Source organism: Carex rostrata, chromosome 6 (genome assembly GCF_964058835.1).
Source record: "Carex rostrata chromosome 6, lpCarRost1.2, whole genome shotgun sequence".
Lineage (NCBI taxonomy): Eukaryota > Viridiplantae > Streptophyta > Magnoliopsida > Poales > Cyperaceae > Carex > Carex rostrata.
The window spans coordinates 364771-373856 of NC_135923.1; positions in this window are offsets into that span (position 1 = coordinate 364771).

Genomic DNA, 9086 nt, shown 5'->3' on the forward strand with positions numbered 1-9086 from the left:
GTTTGTCAAAATAAGAGTAGAACTAGAGTCTTTTTAAGCTCATCAAAAAATGGGTGAGTTTAATTCCAAAATCTATCTAAATGACTTTAAATAATTAATCTAAACAGTTAAAATTAATCTACTTTATGAATGATGTGTATATATATTAAATTTATAAATATTTAAATTAATTTAATGTAAAGTCAAGCAGTAAAAAAGAGACGATTTATGAGTTAATTTCAATACGTTCATTTTTTTTATTATTTTTAGACCGATTGACTTTATATTAAATTAATTTGAAAATTTATAAATTTTACATGTAAACACATTCTTCGTGAAGATTAGTTTTGAACAGTTTGAATATATTCATCATATGAAAACTCTTCCGATAAATGTTAAAGCTAAGTTCTCCAAAGAGCATAGTGAGCTTAAGAACATCGTAGTTTTACCCTAAAATAGAGTTCTAGCATCTATCTATATTTATTGTTATTTATTTAAAAAGTAGTAAATATAAACATATAATTTTTTTATTACAAACTACGTGCATGAAAAAAAGAATTAATTGGACTTTATAGCGACATAGAAGATAGATAAATATCGTGATTTGTAGAAATTTCTTCGTACTTATTTCATAAATTATATCGATTTTTAATCTGATAATTTATAATTAAATTTTATGAATGTACATAATTTTTTAAATTAGAAAGATTTCTTATTAGAAAATCGATTTCTAGCTAACTGCCAATGTGGCACAATTTTTCATTTTCATTCGTTGAAATCTCTATTGTACTCTTTCAGCAAAATAAAGAAATAAAAGAAATTTCTGAAAAAAAGCTGTTTAGAAATTATTTCTAACTTAATTACTATAATGTCCTAAATAGTTGCAATAAATTGGTAAGTAATTTTTGAGATGGAGATGCTCTAAAAATTTGGTGTTTTCTGTGTTATTATTGTTTTTGCGTGCAAAATAAAATATATCCTTCACATGTGTCATGTATTTGAGATTCGTACAAAAAGTCTTTAAACGGTCAAAAAAATTCACTGATCAACTCAAATTAAGGCCCTGTTCGGCTGTGTTATTGTTTCCGTGGAACTGAATTTTTTTTCTCCATGAAAAAGTACTTTTCAGTTCAATTCCTATACTCATGTCCATTCTCAATTGAAAACTAGCGCTCCAAACCAGAAACAAGTATTTTCTGTATGTACCTCTTTTAACCATCGTCAGGAAAAAAAAAATTATTTGTCATCACCACTCTCGTCAAATTATGTGTGAATCTTTTATTTTAATAAATAAAAAAAACTCTATATAAATGTGAATTTGGTAGATGATTTCGTAATGGGATTCAATAAAAATCATAGACAGTTTCGGAACTATATATATATAATTATTTCCAGAAAAATGATAGATCGATCCCTGTCATGAGTCATGAGTCATGACCCACCTGTAACACCGTGAACTTTTAAAATTCAGATTTAATTAAAATAATAAGTGGTTAAATCAAATAATATATATATACGTATATACGAAATTAGTGACGTGGATGGTGAAAAATAATTATACGATTAATTGTGTTAAGAGAGAGGAGCAATTGGGGTTATATAAATCATTTAAACAATATCGAACAAGTGGAGGGTTTATTTTGCAAAAATACCACTTACAAGTGGAGGCCCCTTGTCATTCCCTCCTCTTCCCCTCCTTCCTTTCCTTTCCTGCCCCCATCTCTTTTCTTCTTTTCCTTTGTTTCCGCCAAGAGAGAAAGAACGAGAGAGAGAGAGTGAGAGAGAGACACCCCGGTGACCATTTTGCCCGAAAACCGAGATCTAGGAAGAGGAGCTCAAATCTCGCACATCCATCCGTTCCATTGGTAATTCTCGTTTCTATTTCTCTCTCGTTTCGTGATTCCTTGTTTTTAGGGTTTCGGTGAAAACCCGTAGAATCGTACCAAACTTATTATTCCGTGCCTTTGTTGTTTCTATAGTGTAAATTGACTGATTCCGTGTTCCAAAGTGCCACCAAATTTCCAATTTACGGATTTTCCCAAATTTCTCGATTCCGTGTTTTTAGGGTTTCGGTGAAAACCCGTAGAATCGTACCAAATTGATTATTTCGTGCCTTTGTTGTTTCTAAAGTGTAAATTGATTGATTTCGTGTTCCAAAGTGCAACCAAATTTCCAAATTATGGATTTTCCCAAAAATTGATTAGGGTTTAAATTGTAAAAGTGCCGGAATTTAATAAATTGACCTATGGATAGATCCTAACGAGCACGGCTAGCGGGATTGACGAGCTTACCGAGTCACGAGATCACGGACCCTCTACGTGCCCTACATAACCAGGTGCGGGGGTTCACGGGATCTGTTTTGGGGTTTATTCGTAGAACTAAATAACGGTGCATATTATTATATTTATGTTGATTGCTTGATTTAAACAAACTGTGCATAGCATGTTGAATCTCTGATTGAAAGCATTTGTTGCCGCATTGCATTAATTGTGATATTAGTGTAATTGAATTGTATAACTGTTATGATTCTCATGTTGGTACGGTTTATCGATTGTTGATCTGTCGTTTTGAATAAGTGAGTGGAACCACAGTATGACTTGGATTGATTGTGTGAAGTGAACAGTGTATCATAGTGGAAAGTCTAGCTCGCTACTAGACTTTCATCCAGGACCCTTATGCGCATCTGGAGAATGGCCCTAGTGAACCCAGTACCGGTTGGGTAAGGGAAGTGCAGTGTAATTTTAGGTAGAACTGTGGTTCAGTGGTTCAGTGATTCAGTGAAAGTGTCAGTGATTTCTTTTTGAGAAAAGTAATATTCTGTTGCATATTCGCGGAACATGCCCGTGAAATTTTAAGTGATGAATTGATGAGATTGTATGACTTGAAACCAGAACAATAGAACTGTTAAGCCGGAGGTGATCGATAGTTGATATCTGTACCTCATAACCAGACCTATATATATTATATCTGTGAAACCAAATCTTTCTGGAAATTCGTTGATTGATGTTGATGAGATGTGAATTGAAATCCGTTTGAATCTATTCCCGGTACATGTGCATTTATTATTAATGGTGAATAAATAAATAAATACCCTTTTGCTAGTGTATTTAGTTCTGGTGATGGATTTCTCACAAATCCAGTAGCCCTTTAAATTCCGCACTGAGAAAACGGATGACAGGTTTTCTCACCCCCTCCCCTCGGGGAATTTTTCCCTTTGAACTGATATGTGCAGGTAAACGCGAGTGAAGTGGGACTCGGGCTCGACTCGTGAGTATAGGCCGAGCTAATAGGTTATGCCAAACCCTTTTTATGCCATTTTGAATGTGTAGTTGAACCCGTAGTCGGTTATTTTGATGTATAGGTTATTATCGAACCGTATTATGTTATAAAATCCTAACGGTATGTTTTAAATGGTTGTTATGATTTAAATGTTGAAATTGCATGTTAAACGTCATTAAAATTTCTAGTGAATGGGGAATAATTGTTTAGTTATACGGGGATTTGATCGGGTTTGAAAACGGGGTGAAATTTCACGAAAATGGGCAAAGGGATGAAAAACAGTACCCTTATTGCGGGCCGCAATAACCCTATTGCGGGCCGCAATGAGAGTAGACAGAGAAAAATTTGCAGCTTAAAAAGCCAACCAGGTCATTGCGGGCCGCAATGAATGGAGGCAGAGGCTCCCTTCAGAGGCTGGGAAATTTGGAAATTGTTGCGGGCCGCAATAAATTCATTGCGGGCCGCAATGAATGGAGTCAGAGGCAGTTTGCAGAGGCTGGAAATTTTGGGAAGGGTTGCGGGCCGCAACAGCCCTATTGCGGGCCGCAATGGGTTCCCAAAAATACTATTTTGGATATAACTTAGCCAAATTAAATCGGTTTTGAACCAAACTTATTTTAAATCAAATCATATGATAATTTGACTAATCTGGGCCGTCGGTTAAATGATTTTTATGCCATTTGACTTCTTTGAAATCAAATTTTCCGGGCTCTATTGAGCGGTGCTTCGTAACCTCAGACAACGCTCGCAGGGGGCTGCCGCCCCCCTGCCACCCCCCGCATACTAATAGAATCAGGCCCACCCACATAAACATATATCAAGATATATATATATATCTGCATGAACAAAACCGCATTTTAAAACGAAACTGCGCGACCCCCTGTCCCGGGGTGTGACACCACCCGATTAAATGAGAGGCCATGGACGGTGACAAATTAAGGTCTTCGAAAGAATTAAAAATGTAATTGATATATATATATATATATATATATATATATATATATATATAATACATATATTAACGGTAGTATTTTGGTCAACGTAAATGACAAATTTTGATGGAGATGTCTCGAATAAACAAAAGTTTTTTTGCATCTGCCATTCAATTTAATTACAATTTAACCTTTATTCTTTAAGTGGTCATTGCCAATCATTTAATAAAGAAAGAATATGTGAGGGCAATATCAAGCATATATAATTAATATTTTTTTTTGGCGATATTCAGGTCAACATAATTCCCAAATTTTCACATAAGTGCTTTATTTTATTTTATTTTATTTTATTCAGAAATTTAGCTATATTCTTGTGAGTTGTGGCTTAAAGCTAACGAAGACTTAAATTGATTAATTATTTATAATAAGATACTAATTATATAATATTAATATATTAATAATAACTGTAATATATTATATATTATTATAAAATTTATTTAATATATTAATAATATAAAATATTAATTATATATTAATAATAAAATACTAATTATATAATTATAAATTAATAGTAATTATTAATAAAAAGATAGTAATTATATAATCTTATTAAAATAATTATTTAATATATTAACAATATAAATATTAATTACAAAATTATAGATTAATAATAATTATTAATAATAAGATACTGATTATATAATATTAATATATTAATAACAACTATAATATATTATAATATTATTATCATAATGATTTACTATATTAACAATATTAACTATTAATTATATAATTATAAATTAATAATAATTATTAATAATAAGATACTAATTATATAATATTAATATATTAATAAAAACTAGAATATATTATAATAATTATTTAATATATTAACAATATACCATAATAATCATGAATAAGAAAATACTAATTATAAAATATTAATATATTATAATATTATTATAATAATTATTTAATATATTAACAATATAGGATATTAATTATATAATTATATATTAATAATAATTAATAATAAGATAATAATTATGTACTATTAATATCTTAATAATAACTATATAATATTATGATATTATTTTAATAATTATTTAATATATTAACAATATAACATATTAATTATATAGTTATATATCGTTAATAAGATACTAATTACATAATATTAATATATTAATAATAACTATAATATATTACAATATTATATAATAATTATTTAATAAATTAACAGTTTAACATAATAATTATATAATTATTTATTAATAATAATTTTATTATAATAATTATTTATTATATTAACAATATAAGATGTTAATTATATAATTATATACTAATAATAATTGTTAATAATAATATACTAGTTATATACAAATAAAATATTATTATAATCATTCAAGTTAGATCACGATGTGGAATAAAATTAAATCACCGTGTGAGGTGGTTTAATTTAGGCCGGTCTAAAGATCGACTTATGTCATCTTAATCCAACTCAATTAATACTCGTTTGATAGAATAATGAGGTCTAAACTCCTTATTTCACTCTTTAAGTCACAACCAAACATAATGAAAAAGAATGCATCATGCCTCTATTATGGGCTTTATATATATGATCTCTAAGATTGAAAGCAAATGATCCAGACGGCCCAAAATTAAAAAGCTCCAAGGTCGTCAAAGGTAGGTTTATTCTGAGTCTTTATGTAAATTTTTTTTTTTTTTTTTTTTTTTTTAACTCAAGCCTGCTGTCATGGTTTCATTAATTTTGGTTTAGAAACCATAGAAGAGGAAAAGGATGTGGATTAGTGGATGGAAATACAGATGTGGTAAGAAGATAGATTCTTTTTATATAGAAATACAGAGATCTAGACTTTTAAATTTTGGTTAATGTTAGACTCTCCATTTGACTGTTTAATTAACTTTCGAAATAACGACTTTCCACTCAAAAAGTATTGTTCTTAATTTACCATTAGATTAAATATTGGTTCCACTATTTATGTAATATTTTATTTTGTTATACTCTTAGTTTTGGTCATTTAAGACCAATCCGCAAAGATTTTTCATTTAGATTTTGAACCTGAGGCAAATATATTATTTGATATCCGGAGATTATTAATTAGTGGTTATAGAGTCTTTCATAGTTTTCTCTCCTGAGACGTGCTGCTATTGCCTTTTTTTTTTAAATAATAATAATAATAATAATAATAATAAAAAGATAAAATAGGGATTCTTCTAGATCGATAGATCAACGCCAAGTCTTAATTAGATTCTTTTTTTTGTTTCACGGAATTAAATGATTGCTAACAAAGTTTGACTGAGCATCTCTGCCAACCTAGCTAAAAAGTTCGCTTTTCATTGCTTCACAAAAAGATTCCTCTTATGACATTGACAAGGGGCACTAATACTGCATATTGAAGCTAGGTTTTATATAATTAATAAATTAAGCTGGTTTTATTAATAGATACACATGTGACTAATTAAAAAGGTATTCATGACGTGATTGATTGTTCAATGCATGCTTGCTAAATGCCTATGAGCTACCTTCACAAGTCACAACCCAGCTAGCTAGCTAGCTACCGGTAGAATAATTTGACTTGCACAAAGAATGGAATTAATGACACACTTTCAAGATAGTTAGGCCATGCCCTGTGGCCTGTGTAAGTGTAATCATATGAGAGAATGAGAGATGGTACATGCTAAAAAGCTACTTAATTACAATATGGTCTCTGTAAGCAACGAATATTTTCCTTTTAAACATTTTTCATTTGGCTTTGTATTGAGATCTTGAAAGAATTAAAACTTTTGAAAGGAGATTCTTTAACATGTGCACCTCAAAAGAGCTTTAGAAATTGAAGCCTAAACCAAAAAAGTGAAATCGCCTTTAACATATATGCATGCTGCATGCTTGGGGAAAGTCTTCGTTTCAGACCTTATAAATTATTAAGACCCACAATCAATTAATTTGTCTATTGATCTCTTCTAGAATTTTGTGCATATATTAATTAGTTAGTAATATTCTTGCAGAAGAAGTTAGATGTTCACCACCTTTAATCTTTAATCTTTATGCATGCATGCTCTAGCTAGCTAGCTAGCTAGCTAGGCTGTTCAAACTTCAAACTCGGCCAGTTCAACAGTTCAAATGCATCGATCCACAACTTGCACTTAATTTATTATATATCTTGAGTCAAGCTATTCCTTAAAATGCGCAATTAGATAGTTAAAATGCACTTATTCTTCTATGGGTATGTTTGATTTGTTATTGACAGTGCATGTATCAATAATATTATGCCAACCTGACATTAAGCTCGTTAGAATAACACAAATTAAATAAGCAAATTAAGTTTCACAAAATGAATTAGTAATTAATTTCATACTGATTTAAAAGATGTACATTATGAATTTGTTTGAAGATCCAAATGCATCCTAAATTTTTTTTTCTTAATTTCGTTTGTCGGGTTGTTGGTGTATTCATTAGTTTGTTCTTTTCATGAGATTTGAATTTGACACGTGCCTAAACCCTATTAAGTAATGAGCAATCAAAAGATCCGTAGCTAGCTAGCTACTCTATTTGAGTATGCAAGAATAATTGTACGTCAAAAAGTGAAAAGAAAGAGTGTATATATTTTTATTTTAATTATATGCATGCGGTTGAGACTTGAGAGAGAGAGGGAGAGAGATCTTTGAATTGAATTCTTAGGCGCATGCAATGCATTGATGCATGTTAGGTTGTACTTGCTAAGTTGTGCCAAAGAGCAAAGACCAAGTCCTGCATAAAAAGCTGACTATTTATTTATTTATTGTTCAAAGTTCAAAGTTGAAACCAGCTTTTTAGGTCCAGACTCCAGATGGCAGATTGGCAGATACTAATGAGGGCCAAATTAATTCCTGCATGTGAATTATGTGCTATACAAATATACAATACAATTAATTCAAATTTAGGATTAATTGCCAATCCATCATCCATCATCCATCATCCATCATCCATTGCCTTTTCTTTAGCAGTCTTAATTTGATGAAACTAAACAAAATAAATGAGAACAAATATTGGATTATAAATTTTCGCAGATCAAAATTATACGAGCAAACAGCACAACCGAACAACCACCAGATCATTAAATGGGGGCCTAAAAGGGCCTAATTTGTCTTCCCGGGCCGAAAGAAAGTAGCGCTGGAGAAAAACTGCACAAATCCAACAACAGGGATCCATCAGAGATATTTTAGTTTCAATTTTTTAAACTTCAAAACAAGAGCTTTAACTTTATTGTGACACAATGATTTGTATGGAAATACACAAATGAAAAATTACAAAATTCAATACATGCCTTTGTTGAACTTTTATCCCGAAATAAAATTTCAACAAAGTATATTTTCCATATAAACCGCCTTGATATTTCACATGACATCTATTCTCTCTCTCTCTCTCAAAAAAAAAAAAAAAAAAAAAGACATCTCTTATGAGTACGCACACTGCCATAAGGTGTTCTACTGTTAACTTCCTACAAAATGAATGCACACTTTATTTTAAGAATATTGAGTCAAAACTATCGCACATAAAATTTCACCAAACCACAATCATCCAACAAAATGAGTGCAAAGCAAACACAAAAATGTTCTCCTTTTTCTTTCTTCACAGGGCACAAAATGTACAGAAACACATCTCATCGCTATACAAGGGATGATTTCATATATATACTCGTTTCTAAATAAAAACTTATGTACACGAGAAAACAAAACAAAACAAAACAAAACTTTTTGTAGCTAAGCAAAAAACACAAGGAAACCACAGTCCGCTACGAAAAAAAAGTCCCAGGATTGTGGTTACCTAAAAGTCCAGAGTTCGCCCCTCTCACGATTTCGCAACCTCTGCGAAGGTTTAAAAAAAAACAAAAA